The following is an 18,794-nucleotide window of genomic DNA, read 5'->3' as shown; positions in this document are numbered from 1 at the left end:
AAGTTTAGTCTCTATTTATGAATGTGTGTATCAAAGGTTATATTAGGGTGAGAGGAGGTCTGCCACTCTATCACAAGGATGATGTCATTAGTGATGTCATCAGTGATGTCATTTGAGATGTCATCAGTGATGTCATGAGTGATGTCACTGACCATGTCATGAGTGATGTAATATGTGACGTCATCAGCAGTGCATTGCAGGCGCGCGAGTTATAGTTAGCTTAACTAACTATAACGGGGGAATTTCAATGGTTTTTTACGAGTAAAATGTCCAGCTAACTATAACGTGTGTGAAACCTTTGGTTTTTTCATTGAATTTCTAAGGTTTTTTAAATGCTAATTCCTAACTATAACGTGTGTGAAACCTATGGTTTTTTCATTGAATTAGCAAGGTTTTTTAAATGCAAATTCCTAACTATAATGTGTGTGAAACCTATGGTTTTTTCAGTGAATTTGTACGGTTTTTTAAATGCTAAGTTATGTATTTTTTTCTATTTTTTTTACATATTTTTTTTTTAAATTTTCTATCCTTTTTTTAAGACTGTGGTTAAATTTTTAAAATTCTATAATATGTTTTTTTAAAAATATTTTATAAAATAAAAAGGTAAAATTTATTAGCAATACATTTTTTCCTTTTTTTTTTATTTTTTTTTTAGTACGCGTACCGTAAGCTTACGGTAAGCGTACGGTTTACGCAATGTCCGTAATTTTTCTACGCTGTTTGTGTATAGTTACGCAATTTGCGTAGCCGCGCGTACTCCGCGTGGGACGCGTACGCGTGTACGCTACACGCGCACGTTACGCGGAAGTGTCGGGTAGTGACTGTTATGCGCATGCGCGCAAGCGCGTGTCTTTTTTACGCGCATGCGCACTTTTGCCGTAAGCGTACCGTAAGCGTACCGTAAGCGTACGGTAGGTCATGTGATCATGAAACACAACTTTTGATTGGTTGAAACTACTTTCAGTTCTAGAACTCTCCTACACCACACCCATTCCCCTCATTTCTGCTTGTGATCCCTTAGGAGAAGGAGCTGGGTTGTCTTTGTGATACGATGGCAGACCAGCAGAGCCCTTCTGAGAGTGAGGCTAGCACTAGCAGCACTACCTTGAGGCAGAGAGCGAGGAAACAAAAGACCTCTTATGTATGGGATTATTTTACTTTTCCTGAAGGCCAGCAAAAGGTAAATGCACCCTTAGTAACTTGTAAGCTGTGTAAGCGTGTACTTTCAAGAGGTAATCCTGACAGGAAGTATTCCTTTGGGAATCATACCATGATGAGGCACCTCAGGGATGTACACAGAAGGACACATGCTCGACTTTTTGGAGGTAACCCTTCAGAAAGTCAACCAAGCACATCCACAGCAGCTCAGCCTGGACCATCATCTGCAGGGCTGACTCCTTCTTCTGCAGGTCAGGTGAGCCCTTCATCTGTGGGGGGAGCATCTCCTTTTGCTGGCCCTCTGGAAATTAACCCTCGATTTCTGAGGGTTGATATTCGATGTGCCTCTTGTCATGATCTAATTTGTCATAGGGAGACCAGTGTTTCCCTAGTGGACCTCAAAATAGATCAGCACACTTGTCACAGAGACTAATTTTCCCATTCTTTCTTTCCTCTCTCCCTGCATGAACACAACGGCTCTTTTAAGAGCCAACCTTATCTTTCATCTTTTTTTTATAGATGTTTTTAAAAACTTTTTTTTTTTTTTTACCGTACGCGTACGGTGTGCGTTATTCTTTTTTTTTTTTTTTTTTTTAAAACACTAAAAATCAATAATCACATTACAAGGACTTTGAAACACTACAATTATTATTATTGACTTACCATACCTACTCAAAAAAATATTTATTCATTTGTTTTTTTTAAAAAAAATTGCTTTAAAAATGGTTCTAGTTTTCGAAAATTTTCTATATCAATCTGAAAAAAAAGAAAAAAGTATTAATATTTTTTAAACATTTTAAAATACAGTACTCGTATTTACATATTTTTAAAAAAATATTTTTGCCTTATTTTTGCTGTTTTCAGAATATATTGCATTTCACTTTAAATTGTGAAAGCAATTGCATTCATCATTTAACAGCGGGCAAAAAAAAAATAACAATCTCAAAGATTGTATTAAAAAAGCCCAGAATCTCTTCTCACTTAAACTTAACATTACAGAAATGCATAATATTCTAAAAAAATATCATCAAAAAACAATACTTATTTCTTTAAAATACCGTCTGATATTTTTGTTTCAGAAGTATAATCACAATATTATATCTCAAATAACTCCACAATACATCTGATTCCATTTCCTTTAGGCCAAATAGTAATTTTAAAATTTTTTGGGGATTAAATTTCCAACGGTAATCCAATAAAATTCTAAAGTTTAATTTGTCCAGATCTCACCGATTCTCTGTAACATTTTGGTTCAAGAATTTTTTTTTAATAATTTAATAAGTCCACAATAGAATTGGTTACTTTTCCGCATGGCCAAATAGTAATTTTTAAAATCATTTTTGAAAAAATTTCCAATGGCACTCCAATAACATTCCAAAATTTAAATTGTGCAGATGTTACCGATTATCTCTAAATTATTGGTTTTTGAAAGTTTCATTAAAAATTAAAAAAGTCAACATTACAATTGGTTATCTTTCCATTAGGCCAAATGATAATTTAAAAAATCTTTTTTTTAGAAATTTCCAATGGTAATCCAGTAAAATGGTAAAATTATTTTGTCCAGATCTTGCCAAGTTTCTCTAAAATTTAGGTTTCAGGAAGATTAGATAAGAATTTGCTAAATCAAAAGGCAAACGTTGTTTGAAAATCAATTGGGAATCATTACACAGTGTCCAGCCTTTTTCACATTTAAGATAAACTGTGTAATGTCCAGAAGTAACAGTAGGTCCATCATGGAAAATTATTGCAACAGTTACAAAAGTTTTTCCTGAAATTGATAATTGCTGTCCTGTAAACTTCTTTATTAAAGTATCCAATTTTGAACCATCAGCTCTACATCGTTGCATCATTAAAATTACATACTGTCCGTATTCGTTTAAAATTAATGTTGAAAACATGTCAGATTTACACTCACCGCATTTCATGCTATGATTAGCATCTTTAACTAATTTTGCAAAAGTGACTGTTTTACTGTCTGGCAATGTCAAATAAATAAACCTTTCATTATCAACATTAGAGCCACATATATTATAACAGTTTTCACAACTATGTTCCCATTTATAAGAGAGACCAAATACATTTTCAATGGGAACCCCTTCTTCTTCCAGTACCTGAAGAAAATACATCAAGAATTCCTGTGCATCTTGCTGTACATTTTGAGAAAATTGTGTTCGTCCTGAACATATATCTAAAAGTTTTCTAATTTCAGTAGCACTTTCTATTTGAGTTTTATCTTTACTCAGCTTTTGAAAAAGGAGACTCAGCTCAGAACAGAATCTTTTTCCCTGATTTACTATTATCTGCTCTTGCAAACTTTCCAGATAAAATGCAACATTCAGCACTACATTTGCGTAGCAGTTGACACCAGAGCTATTTTCAAAATGACATCCTACAACCTGTTCTTCATTTTCCTTTTTCTTTTTGCTTGCAATTACATCACTCCTCTTTTTTTTCCTCTTCTCTACATCTTCATTACAGATATTCTCATTTTTTCTTTTACGAGAAACTACACGTTTCTCCAACACAGGATACTGACCTAAATGAGGAGCAGAGCTTCTTCTTAATCTATTATACTCCTTTACACAGTTTGTATCAGCACTAACTTTTGAATCATCAAAGTCTATCATGAATAAACCTGATAATGTTTTCACTCGTGACAAAGCAACATATGCCATACCTTCTTTGAACACAGTTGAACCAATGTTCACAAATGCACAATCTACAGTCAATCCTTGAGACTTGTGAATAGTTACAGCATATGCTAGAGAAAACGGAAACTGCTTCCTACGTACATATAAGTCTTTCACAAGCATGAAACGAACTGTACAACGACAAATATCTTTAACTTCTTCTATCTGATCAAATTTTATTTTTAAACATTCAATTCCATCTTTTTTCTGATAATTAATAAAACCCACAACTCTTCCCATAGCTCCATTAACTAAACCTTTTTCAACATCCAAATTTCTTCTTAAAAATACTCTACAGTTCATGCAAACATATAGATTTTTTTCTAATCCAGCTGTTTTGGAGATGTTCTTCTCTAGTGAGTCCAATTTATTTTTCAGTTTGCCTGTTACTGTGACAGTAATTCTTCCATCCTCAATTTTGTCCACTGCTTCCAATTTCCTGATCTCTTCCTTTTCCAATTTCAAAAGCTCCTCATTAAATATTGAGCATTCACGTAGAGTTGGCATTAAGCAGATGACACTTTTGTTTTCTGCAATGTTCTTGTATATCTTCTCTGCAACTATTTCTTCCTTTGGAAATAAATTATGTAGCAGCCGACTCTGTAATGCTTTTTTGCCAACTTCTGTGAGTAGTCCAATTCTGATATCTTTCAGAATACTTCCATATTCTTCATCGCTTGCTTGCCTCATATTAGTAGTAAGTTCCTTGTACTCAAAGAAGGACCAAATATTTGTATTTCCGATGCTTCCCAATGACTTCTTCGTGTCTTCATGTGTGACAGTACTAAACACTGGTTGTCCTTTAACTGGAGTAAGTTGCAAAAGATCTCCAAAAACTATGACGTGTTTTCCACCAAATAACATGTCATAGTCTGTCTTCAAAATTTGCTGCATTCTTAAATGCACAAAGGCAAGCATTAAGTTTGATACCATGCTCACCTCATCAATAATGAGAACTTGCATCTTCTTCAATACTCTTGAAACTTCCAAGGATGCTTCTCCAGTTAGCTTGTTGTATTGTATTTTGTTCTCATGCTCCACTGGTAACATTAGCAAACGATGTAAAGTGATTCCTTTTATGTTATATGCTGCTAACCCAGTTGGAGCAGTAACCACACAAGACAAAGTAGAATCTGTTTTTTGCTGTAGGTAGCTTCTGATGACTTTTATAAGGAAACTTTTTCCAGTTCCAGCTTGTCCGCTTACATACATCCTGATTGGATGAAATGATGTGCATGAGCACTCTTTTTTTTCATGTAGAAATCCGTGTTCAATTTTGTTTCTGATCTCTTCATAAATTTGTTGCTGCTCTTGATTCAGTTGTCTTTCCAAATTTTCTAAGTCTATAAATTCTTCTTGAGCTTGATTCATAGCCGTTTCCACTTCATTCATGGCTATTGATGCTTCATTTTCAACGATTGGTTGTCCTAGGGGATCTTGACTGAGTGTTCCTGAACTTTGGCTGTCCTGAGAACTGTCTCTAGCTATTTCTGCTGCAATTGTAGTTTCCTGTTCAATTTCTTCATTTAACATTTGCAGATAACTTGAGAATGTACTGCATTGTATGCTGTCTTTGCAAGCATTAAAAGAATCTTCATAGCTTTGAAATTCTCCCAGTAGTTCATCCTCTGTACGCCATGGTTTAAACAACTGTAAAAGAGCCAAGTAGTAAAATTCCTTCTTGTCAGTAGTGTCGCAACTCAGCTTCCTGTGATTTATCAAACTTCCTTTTGTTTGCTTCACCAAACATCCTTCCTCACCAACGACTTTATATTTTCCATTGTTGATGTCTTCTGCGGCTTTCCGTGAATAAATGTAGTTCTGCAGCACTTCATAGAGACACATGTTCTCCAGATGTTGACTTCTCTTGGGATAATATGTGTCCAACATGTTTGATTTCAAAATATCTGTACTTTCTGGGTCATTCTCGGCCAAATATTCAATTTCTCCAACAGATTTCAGTACCCGATTTCTCATTGCTGCAAGGCCTAAACTTGCCCAAATTATTCTTCTTGACTTCGAGTAGAGACTTGCAGAAGATAACCTATCTGAACATTCGTAGGATCCAATTTCTCGATGCGATAACATCTTCAAACTGAAACTGTACAGCTTCTTACTGACAGTCTTCTCGTGAGAAATCTCTTCCCACATTTCCTTCAATTCTGTTTTTTCTGATTTCGTAATGTAAGACGTTACATATCGAGCAACAGCAATGGAATTGTCAGCTACATACTGTATATCCATGTTAGCGTTCCACATGGATAAAATGACTGGGTTGTAGTCATTTATATTTTTGGATTCTTCTTTTCTTTTTAGGTTGTCGGTATTCTTAGGTGATTTCCTTGTGATAGTATGTCTCACAGCTGACATAAAACTGTTGACTCTTCCATTTGAAAGAACAGGTCTAGGAAATCCAAATCGACATTTAGTGTAGTATTTATCTTTGCTCTTGTATTTCCGTCGACAGTATTTTCCACACCGATGACTTTGGAAACGTAAAACTTGCTCCTTTAACTTTTTCTCTTCTGTGCTTTTTGGTATAGCACATGTTGCATATTCTTCAATGAAAGATAACACTGCTTCATCAGTATCTGTTCCAAACTTTGGGGCATCCTTGATCCACAACAGCATATGAATATGAGGAGCACCTCTTGCCTGGTACTCTTTTCTCCAAAAGAAATCTACTTCTTCTCCAAGAGGTGGATTTTTTTTATTGCAGATGAAAGACATCATAGCCTCAAATCTATGATTGAAATATCTGCAAACATTAACCGGATCCAATGAGCACAGTTCTCCTGCTGTCTTGTATTCAATGTTTTTAATGTTTGAATTTGCCTCTCGTAGAAAATCCAGTAAATCATCCCAAGCGTACTCCGCACAGCTTAGGGTAACGAACCATGTTGGTGTTCCTAAATTCCGTAACATGCATTTTAGTTCACCATGGCGTCGGTACCAATATTCATTTGTCCCACGCTGACAAGCCATCAGATTGATCAGTTGTGTTTCCAAATGATCATCTCGGTGCTGCACTTTCTCCATAAAATCCTTAGCAGACACATTTTGTAAATGTACTCCACTTTTTAAAATGTGATTTACTGCATAAGACAGTGCAGACAAGTCGCTTTCAAATAAAAGATGGAACAAATAAGGAATACTTTGTCGAAATCTGGGATCTTCAGCATATAGTCTTGTAGTCCGATACTCAGAAGCTGGAATCTGTTCTGGACGTTCATCGTATCGTCCTCCTTTTCCTTTAGGAAACAGCTGGGGAAAACATCGAGCTTCCAAGCTCTCCTCCCATACACTCACGGGAGTTCCTTTTGCTTTCTTCATCTGAAAGAGATCAATGTTATCTCCCATAACTTCTTTTGAATGAAGAGGATGTATGCTAAAATGTTCATAAATTTCTTCTTCCTTTGACTTGTCCACTTTTTCAATTTGTCCAGTTGGTGTTTCTGTGTCTTCTTGTAAATCTTCTTCTTCTTCTTCTTCTATATAAATTGATTCATACCATTTGTTATTCCTTTTCAAATACAAATTTGCTCTTTGTACATTCCGCACATCTACCAGCTCCTGCCAAATCTTCTTATTCTTTGTAGGTACACCATTAACCAGAATAATTAATGGTTCAGTTTCCAAAGTATCCGCATCAATAGTTTCCATATTTTTTTTCAAATCCAAGGGCAAATACACCACTCTTCCTTTTAAACCTCTCAGTAAATCAGAAGGAGGCAATTTACCAGTTTTGGGCTCCATACGTACTATGGTCTGGAACGGATGAACACATTGAATGAGTATAGACTCATATGTATTTAATTCAGAAAGTTCAGCAGGAATAGCATCCAATTCTAAACTATTATGTACAGCTCTGGTCGGCATTCTATTTTCTTCTAACTTGTTGTAACAGTATTTACAAATACGCTGATCTTCACCCAAATCAAAACAATTTTCTAGAAATATATATGTGGCAAAATCCTTCCACTTATAATTATCTTCATTTTCACTCTTTCTGTAGAGATCAACATTCCTAGTTTGTTTTCTATAATGAGTTCTGCGGCAACAAATACAAGTAAAATTTGGTCTTTCATTAGAGACTATTGCACATTTTGTTATATGATCATTAAATGTGTTACTTACAGAGGGTTCTACATTCTCTTCCACTTCTTCCTCATTTACTGTGTCCTTCTCTGCACTGTTTTGTTCAGGACCAAAGTAACAAAACTGAATTTCATCAACAACCTTCTCTACATCTGATACCGTTCCTCGGAACAGAGCCCTATTCAATTCATTTAACTTTATTGCTGGACTTTTGGCAAAATACAACCGTCTCACAAACTTTCTCATTTCAGTATGATGAACAGCCAGCATCCTAAAATGATGGAAAACACTATTGCACACTTTTCTAGATAGACAAGCCAGAGAATGACCCTGCAAACCAGTATTCTCTCTCACTCTGCATGGATCCAGACTTTGAAGCACCTTAATCTTCTGTTTTATACTTTTTTTACTATATTCTCTTAGAAACTCTCAAAATTTGTCAATAGATTCCTGACGCACAGTGCAAATACTACTACAATTCCAAGTGTACACTGGGGCTTTAGGACGTCTCCCCATAGCCTCATCTGCCATCACTTGTACCTCATCTCTTGGAACCATTATCTCCTTCTCCATTATGCAACCATTTTTTACTTCGTAAGAACGACCTCTGGTGTCAACTGCATGCAGCAAACTATTACTTTGAAAATAGCTCTCTTCATTAAAAAAAGGTTCACTACTTGAACTATGCATCCACTTTCCTAAAAACACTTTACAAAAGTTTGTTCTGTTCACTACTCTTTTCCTTTTGCTATGTGATTTCAGTACATTAACCATTTTGTCTAATGTACGCATCCTATTCAAAATTAAAATGAATAGTTTCCTTTTTAATTCTAATGCCTTTGCTGCAATGGCTTCTATTTCTTTTTTTCTTTTATAAAACTTTGTCTTTTTCTTATATTTCTTCACATCCTTCATCAAATTGGACATAACTCTTCTCTGAAACATTTTTCTACGTATCTCTTTAAACGCTGTTTTTCTATTTATATAAATCTTTTCAGTTGCTGAAGGTATATTTGCATTAACTAAATTGTCAATTTTTTCCTCTCCTTTTTTGTTCAAAACATCCTTTCGAGTACAGACATTTTGTACATTTTTCATTCTTTTGAATATATTTTTTAGAAATTGTTTTTTCTGCTTACCAGAAGATTTTTTCTTTTTCCCAACTTGAGCATCTTCTACTAACTTTGGTCCTCTAGTTGTCTTCAAATATAGGTTTTTTTTGTGCGTTTTTTGAACTCTGGATTTTGTAGGCATCTTAAATTTTGTCCACTGCTCTTCAGCAATACCTGAAAAAAACTAAAAAAAAAATCCTTTATTTTATTTAAATATATTACTACATTTCTTTTCACAATAGTCACAAAACGTAATTTCTTTGCCAATTTGAATGCACACTTACTGCTCTTTTTTTTTGGCAAGTTAAAATCACTTTTACAGACTGACACATTATGAAACCACTTTTCAGTTTTTTAAAAAAGCCCATGTCCAGACTGCTTTTTCAGACCACCACCATGTGTATCCTCGGTGACTACCTACACTCCAGCAAGGGCAACCAGCCTTAGTGATGCTGAATGTATTTGCATTACAGACTGAAACCTGAAAACCCCACTCGCTTGTAAATACTGTGCATGATTATACATGGACAGGAGCTGGGTGTGTGCTAAGAGTCTGCTTCTTCCCCCAAAAAATCGCTCCCCCTTTTTCCTACTAATGCAACTGTGAAATCACCAGAACAAAACACAATAAATCTCTGCCTGTAATTCCTATTTGCACACAGAGTCATGTTTTCACATTAGTCCCAAAACAAAATTTCTTTGCCAATTTGAAAGCACACTTACTGCTCTTTTTTTTTGGCAAGTGAAAATCACTTTTACAGACTGACACATTATGAAACCACTTTTCAGATTTTTTTTAAAAAGCCTATGTCCAGACTGCTTTTTCAGACCACCACCATGTGTATCCTCGGTGACTGCCTACACTCCAGCAAGGGCAACCAGCCTTAGTGATGCTGAATGTATTTGCATTACAGACTGAAACCTGAAAACCCCACTCGCTTGTAAATACTGTGCATGATTATACATGGACAGGAGCTGGGTGTGTGCTAAGAGTCTGCTTCTTCCCCCAAAAAATCGCTCCCCCTTTTTCCTACTAATGCAACTGTGAAATCACCAGAACAAAACGCAATAAATCTCTGCCTGTAATTCCTATTTGCACGCAGAGTCATGTTTTCACATTAGTCCCAAAACGAAATTTCTTTGCCAATTTGAATGCACACTTACTGCTCTTTTTTTTTGGCAAGTGAAAATCACTTTTACAGACTGACACATTATGAAACCACTTTTCAGATTTTTTTAAATTGCACATGTCCAGACTGCTTTTTCAGACCACCACCATGTGTATCCTCGGTGACTGCCTACACTCCAGCAAGGGCAACCAGCCTTAGTGATGCTGAATGTATTTGCATTACAGACTGAAACCTGAAAACCCCACTCGCTTGTAAATACTGTGCATGATTATACATGGACAGGAGCTGGGTGTGTGCTAAGAGTCTGCTTCTTCCCCCAAAAAATCGCTCCCCCTTTTTCCTACTAATGCAACTGTGAAATCACCAGAGCAAAACGCAATAAATCTCTGCCTGTAATTCCTATTTGCACACAGAGTCATGTTTTCACATTAGTCCCAAAACGAAATTTCTTTGCCAATTTGAATGCACACTTACTGCTCTTTTTTTTTGGCAAGTGAAAATCACTTTTACAGACTGACACATTATGAAACCACTTTTCAGATTTTTTTAAATTGCACATGTCCAGACTGCTTTTTCAGACCACCACCATGTGTATCCTCGGTGACTGCCTACACTCCAGCAAGGGCAACCAGCCTTAGTGATGCTGAATGTATTTGCATTACAGACTGAAACCTGAAAACCCCACTCGCTTGTTAATACTGTGCATGATTATACATGGACAGGAGCTGGGTGTGTGCTAAGAGTCTGCTTCTTCCCCCAAAAAATCGCTCCCCCTTTTTCCTACTAATGCAACTGAGAAATCACCAGAGCAAAACGCAATAAATCTCTGCCTGTAATTCCTATTTGCACACAGAGTCATGTTTTCACATTAGTCCCAAAACGAAATTTCTTTGCCAATTTGAATGCACACTTACTGCTCTTTTTTTTTGGCAAGTGAAAATCACTTTTACAGACTGACACATTATGAAACCACTTTTCAGATTTTTTTAAAAAAGCCCATGTCCAGACTGCTTTTTCAGACCACCACCATGTGTATCCTCGGTGACTGCCTACACTCCAGCAAGGGCAACCAGCCTTAGTGATGCTGAATGTATTTGCATTACAGACTGAAACCTCAAAACCCCACTCGCTTCTAAATACTGTGCATGATTCCACATGGTAAGCAGCTGGGTGTGTGCTAAGAGTCTGCTTCTTCCCCCAAAAAATCGCTCCCCCTTTTTCCTACTAATGCAACTGTGAAATCACCAGAGCAAAACGCAATAAATCTCTGCCTGTAATTCCTATTTGCACACAGAGTCATGTTTTCACATTAGTCCCAAAACGAAATTTCTTTGCCAATTTGAATGCACACTTACTGCTCTTTTTTTTTGGCAAGTGAAAATCACTTTTACAGACTGACACATTATGAAACCACTTTTCAGATTTTTTTAAATTGCACATGTCCAGACTGCTTTTTCAGACCACCACCATGTGTATCCTCGGTGACTGCCTACACTCCAGCAAGGGCAACCAGCCTTAGTGATGCTGAATGTATTTGCATTACAGACTGAAACCTCAAAACCCCACTCGCTTGTAAATACTGTGCATGATTATACATGGACAGGAGCTGGGTGTGTGCTAAGAGTCTGCTTCTTCCCCCAAAAAATCGCTCCCCCTTTTTCCTACTAATGCAACTGTGAAATCACCAGAACAAAACGCAATAAATCTCTGCCTGTAATTCCTATTTGCACACAGAGTCATGTTTTCACATTAGTCCCAAAACGAAATTTCTTTGCCAATTTGAATGCACACTTACTGCTCTTTTTTTTTGGCAAGTGAAAATCACTTTTACAGACTGACACATTATGAAACCACTTTTCAGATTTTTTTAAATTGCACATGTCCAGACTGCTTTTTCAGACCACCACCATGTGTATCCTCGGTGACTGCCTACACTCCAGCAAGGGCAACCAGCCTTAGTGATGCTGAATGTATTTGCATTACAGACTGAAACCTGAAAACCCCACTCGCTTGTAAATACTGTGCATGATTATACATGGACAGGAGCTGGGTGTGTGCTAAGAGTCTGCTTCTTCCCCCAAAAAATCGCTCCCCCTTTTTCCTACTAATGCAACTGTGAAATCACCAGAGCAAAACGCAATAAATCTCTGCCTGTAATTCCTATTTGCACAGAGAGTCATGTTTTCACATTAGTCCCAAAACGAAATTTCTTTGCCAATTTGAATGCACACTTACTGCTCTTTTTTTTTGGCAAGTGAAAATCACTTTTACAGACTGACACATTATGAAACCACTTTTCAGATTTTTTTAAATTGCACATGTCCAGACTGCTTTTTCAGACCACCACCATGTGTATCCTCGGTGACTGCCTACACTCCAGCAAGGGCAACCAGCCTTAGTGATGCTGAATGTATTTGCATTACAGACTGAAACCTCAAAACCCCACTCGCTTCTAAATACTGTGCATGATTCCACATGGTAAGCAGCTGGGTGTGTGCTAAGAGTCTGCTTCTTCCCCCAAAAAATCGCTCCCCCTTTTTCCTACTAATGCAACTGTGAAATCACCAGAGCAAAACGCAATAAATCTCTGCCTGTAATTCCTATTTGCACAGAGAGTCATGTTTTCACATTAGTCCCAAAACGAAATTTCTTTGCCAATTTGAATGCACACTTACTGCTCTTTTTTTTTGGCAAGTGAAAATCACTTTTACAGACTGACACATTATGAAACCACTTTTCAGATTTTTTTAAATTGCACATGTCCAGACTGCTTTTTCAGACCACCACCATGTGTATCCTCGGTGACTGCCTACACTCCAGCAAGGGCAACCAGCCTTAGTGATGCTGAATGTATTTGCATTACAGACTGAAACCTCAAAACCCCACTCGCTTGTAAATACTGTGCATGATTATACATGGACAGGAGCTGGGTGTGTGCTAAGAGTCTGCTTCTTCCCCCAAAAAATCGCTCCCCCTTTTTCCTACTAATGCAACTGTGAAATCACCAGAACAAAACGCAATAAATCTCTGCCTGTAATTCCTATTTGCACACAGAGTCATGTTTTCACATTAGTCCCAAAACGAAATTTCTTTGCCAATTTGAATGCACACTTACTGCTCTTTTTTTTTGGCAAGTGAAAATCACTTTTACAGACTGACACATTATGAAACCACTTTTCAGATTTTTTTAAATTGCACATGTCCAGACTGCTTTTTCAGACCACCACCATGTGTATCCTCGGTGACTGCCTACACTCCAGCAAGGGCAACCAGCCTTAGTGATGCTGAATGTATTTGCATTACAGACTGAAACCTGAAAACCCCACTCGCTTGTAAATACTGTGCATGATTATACATGGACAGGAGCTGGGTGTGTGCTAAGAGTCTGCTTCTTCCCCCAAAAAATCGCTCCCCCTTTTTCCTACTAATGCAACTGTGAAATCACCAGAGCAAAACGCAATAAATCTCTGCCTGTAATTCCTATTTGCACACAGAGTCATGTTTTCACATTAGTCCCAAAACGAAATTTCTTTGCCAATTTGAATGCACACTTACTGCTCTTTTTTTTTGGCAAGTGAAAATCACTTTTACAGACTGACACATTATGAAACCACTTTTCAGATTTTTTTAAATTGCACATGTCCAGACTGCTTTTTCAGACCACCACCATGTGTATCCTCGGTGACTGCCTACACTCCAGCAAGGGCAACCAGCCTTAGTGATGCTGAATGTATTTGCATTACAGACTGAAACCTGAAAACCCCACTCGCTTGTAAATACTGTGCATGATTATACATGGACAGGAGCTGGGTGTGTGCTAAGAGTCTGCTTCTTCCCCCAAAAAATCGCTCCCCCTTTTTCCTACTAATGCAACTGTGAAATGACCAGAGCAAAACGCAATAAATCTCTGCCTGTAATTCCTATTTGCACACAGAGTCATGTTTTCACATTAGTCCCAAAACGAAATTTCTTTGCCAATTTGAAAGCACACTTACTGCTCTTTTTTTTTGGCAAGTGAAAATCACTTTTACAGACTGACACATTATGAAACCACTTTTCAGATTTTTTTAAATTGCACATGTCCAGACTGCTTTTTCAGACCACCACCATGTGTATCCTCGGTGACTGCCTACACTCCAGCAAGGGCAACCAGCCTTAGTGATGCTGAATGTATTTGCATTACTGACTGCAACCTCAAACCCTTAAAGTATTCCTTATTTTTACCAGTACACCTTAATTTATCATGAAAAAATTGTCCATATTATTTTACATGTTCCTCACATTTAAATTTCTCCCAAAACAGAAAATAATAAACACAACTTCTACAAAAGGAATTCCAATTCTATTATTCATTTCTTAATTTACCATATACATCCCCTCTCAAACTCTAAACTCACCTTTAAAATTAGTTAGTTTTGAAAGAAATGTGGCACTCAAACAGCAGATTATCAGAGCCAGGATCTCTGTTCTCTACACCTCTCTCCTCTCAGCAGAACCAGATAATGGCAAACTTTCCCTCTATTTTTCCACACATATACATGTAAGTTTCAAATCTCAGTGCTTCCCCCTTTTTTTCAAATGTAATCACACATTTCTATTGGTTGAAAACCAACCCTTTTCCAAAAGTACCCTGCCCCCAACTTGACTTCTGCCTAGTACCCTTCCCCCAACTTGACTTCTGCCTGCTACCATAGCAACAGCTCATGGAACACTGCTGTGTGGAGTTAGGTCAGAAGTTCGCCACACAATGTTTCAATTCCACAGAGCAAGAGTGCTTGACTTTTCAAACCTAACAGCAAATCCATAGTACTGTTCTTTGGTAACACATTTTTTTGTACCAATACAAAACATGCTTCTATTAATTTACACATACAGCCTAGTTTTTATTCTTGAATGGTATGAAACAGCCAATCAGTTCTTTTTGTTTTGAAAAAAATATGTATGCCTCCATTTCCAAACTGTCTTTCTTTTCATATTGCCATTCTACTGAAAGACACCTCCTGAGTGCATCCAGTTCTCCTTTGAAGATGTTCAGTGTGGATTGTAGGGCACAGCTATGTCTTCTGGAGTGAAAAGTTTGCAGAGAAAACAGGTATGGTGAGAGACCTTGCTTTGCCAAATGTAGACATTAAATGGATTGGTCAGAGAGGGTTAAAGTGGCACCAATTGATGCCATTGGTGAAATCCTTCATGCAAATCCAACACCCTGACCTCATAATAGTGCACTGTGGTGGCAATGACCTAGGCACTTTGACTGGGGTAGGTCTGGAAATGCTTATGAAGGACACCTTTGCACAACTGTTTTCACTTTTCCCTAAAACTGCCTTTGTGTTTTCTAACATCTGCCAAAGGCAAAAATGGAACTGGTCCAATCATTTCTGTCCACAGATTGACAAAGCAAGAAAGCACGTCAACAAATCTGTTTCTGCTTTCCTCCGAGACTATGGTATGGGTGCCATTTACCACAACAACTTGCGTTATGACATGCAAGACATTTATAGAGGAGATGGTGTGCACTTCAATGATGAAGGGAACAGAGTCTTCCTCTTGAACCTTAGACTCTGCATCGGTACTTACTTGTAGGTACCACTTAAAAAATCACTTCATAAACACAACGGCTCTTTTTAGAGCCCCCTAATATCTAAACTCTTAAATCTGCATTTCATTTCTTTTTTAATTTTTTTTTTCTTCCGTACGCTTACCGTAAGCTTACCGTACGCGTACCCCGTGATTTTTTTTAAAATCAATAAATGTTTTCTTTGTACTTTTCTGTCCTTCTTTGACCCCCTCACAAATGTAAGGGGGTCTGTAACTCTCCTCCTTGCCCCCTTTTCTTGTTTTCACTCTTTTTTTTCTGAGTGAAACACACAAAATGGCGGCCGCCGCTTCCTGGTTTCGGCCGATTCGAATGTTTACTAAGATCTAACAGCCAATCAGAATCGCGCTCGCGCACGCCACCGTACGCGTACGGTAAGCTTACGGTAAGCGTACCGTAAGCTGGCTCAGATATATATATTGATTTAAATGCTATTTTCTCAGGACCTACTGAACAGATTTACACCAAACCTACAAAAGGCACTTCCTTGACCTAGGGACTACCTCTCTGCCAAATTTCTAGTAATTCTGTTCAGCCGTTCGGGCTGTAGCCCTGTCTAAAGGTCCTATGGAAAAATGCATGGGAAAAACGCGTTTTGGGACCCCCCTTTTTTCTCAGCCCCCGCTTGACGAATCCCCCCGAGACTTTCAGGGTAGGAGCGGAGCGTAGCGCCCCACCTATTTTGAGAAATTCGCGAGGATTCGTCGACCGGCGCCAAAGTTATTCAAAATAGAATGTTGCGGATTTCCTATGGAAAAGGGGTCCTAACTATAACTACCTACTGGCGACCGCCAGTAGGTAATATATATATATATATATATATATATATATATATATATATATATATATATATATATATATATATATATATATTCACTGAAAAAACCATAGGTTTCACACACGTTATAGTTAGCGGACATTTCACTCATAAAAAACCAATGAAATTCCCCCGTTATAGTTAGTGCAGGCAACTATAACTCACGCGACCGCAATCCTCTGCTGATGACATATGTGTCTTTATGAAAAAAAAATATTTGTAATATATGTATAGCTAAAATTTAATGGAAGAAGACATGGGCAAATAAGTGTCTAAATACAGTATTAGCATCAGCAGAGGATTGCGGTCGCGTGAGTTATAGTTGCCTGCACTAACTATAACGGGGGAATTTCATTGGTTTTTTATGAGTGAAATGTCCGCTAACTATAACGTGTGTGAAACCTATAGTTTTTTCAGTGAATTTGCAAGGTTTTTTAAATGCTAATTCCTAACTATAACGTGTGTGAAACCTATGTTTTTTTCAGTGAATTTGTACGTTTTTTTAAATGCTAAGTTACTTTACGCCGTTCGTGGCGTGCGCGCCCACTTCACGCAGTTCGTTCCGCTTCGCGCACCGCGCGCCCCCTTTTTAAGCAGTTAGTGCCGTGCACGCACGGTGGGCACGCGGTGCGCTACGCGCACCGTGTGCCCACGTTACGCTGGATGGGCCATGTACGCACGATGCGCTTCACGCACCGTCCGCACACGGAGGACATATTATGCGCTTCGTTGTGAAAGGTTATCTATTAAATGTTCAATATCTCGATATGCCATGCACTAAAGGTGCAATGCAGGCACCTTTTGCACACGGGAGGGGGAAAATGTGGATTTTTTTTTTTTTTATTATTTTTTACGGTAAGCGCAATCGGCGTTTTAAAAAAAAAAAAAAAATTGAATTTTTGGCCTTGGGGGTTATTTTGGGACACCCTAACCAAGGCTAGGTGGTTAGGAGCTGTTTAGCCTGCCCCTTTTCATGATATCCAAGTTTGTTTTTCCACCCCCCCTCAGAGTGCGAGAGAGAAAATGGCGGCCGCCATTTCCTGGTTTCGACCGATTCGAATGTGTACTAAGATCTAACAGCCAATCAGAATCGCGCTCGCGCACGGTAAGCTTACCGTAAGCGCACGGTAAGCGCACGGTAAGCTGCCACAGATATATATATTGATTTAAATGCTATTTTCTCAGGAACTACTGAACAGATTTACACCAGACCTACAAAAGGCACTTCCTTGACCTGTAGACTACCTCTCTGCCAAATTTCAAGTAACTCTGTTCAGCCGTTCGGGCTGTAGCTGTGTCTAAAGGTCCGATGGAAAAATGCATGGGGAAAACGCGTTTTGGGACCCCCCTTTTTTCTCAGCCCCCGCTTGACGAATCCCCCCGAGACTTTCAGGGTAGGAGCGGAGCGTAGCGCCCCATTAGTTTTGAAAATTTCGCGAGGATTCGTCGACCGGCGCCAAAGTTATTCCAAATAGAATGTTGCGGATTTCCTATGGAAACAGGGTCCTAACTATAACTATCTACTGGCGACCGCCAGTAGATAATATATATATATATATATATATATATATATATATATATATATATATAAATTACCTACTGGCAGTCGATAGTAGGTAGTTATAGTTAGGTCCTTGTTTCTATTCAAAAAGTGTTTATTCTTTCGCCAATATCTTTGGCCCCATTTGAAGAATCTTCGTGAAATTTTCAAAACTAATGAGGCGGTCAGATCAGCTCCTGTGTTGAAAGTTTCAGGGTGATTTGTCAAACTTGCCAAGAAAAAGGTGGGGTTCCAAAGTGTGTTTTCTCCATGTTAATTTCCATAGGAAACTTTAAGACACGACCTGCTGAAAAGAATGACACGAAATTTGGCAAAAAGGTAGCTCTTGATCCAGAAGGCACTCCTTTTGTTAAATGGTGTAAGTCCATTCAGTTGTTGCTGAGAAATGCAAACATTTCTCAGATATACTTATATCTCAAGTCTGCGATCTGATTGGATGCCAACAGTTCAAACCAGAAAGTGTTGGCAGCCATCTTTGGCTCGCTTGCACTGAGTCACAAGATAAAAGGTGTAAAAAGAATGTAAAAAAACAAGAAAAGGGGGCAGGGAAGGCTCAGGGGGTCCCACAGGGATACCCAGGGCCGAAAAAAGCATTTTTTTTTTCGGCAGTAGTCAAGTTGAGTGCGCGAATC

The sequence above is a fragment of the Triturus cristatus genome, chromosome 2_1 (genome assembly GCF_964204655.1).
Source record: "Triturus cristatus chromosome 2_1, aTriCri1.1, whole genome shotgun sequence".
NCBI lineage: Eukaryota > Metazoa > Chordata > Amphibia > Caudata > Salamandridae > Triturus > Triturus cristatus.
The sequence above is the reverse complement of the archived record's forward strand: the minus strand, read 5'-3'. Positions refer to the sequence as shown.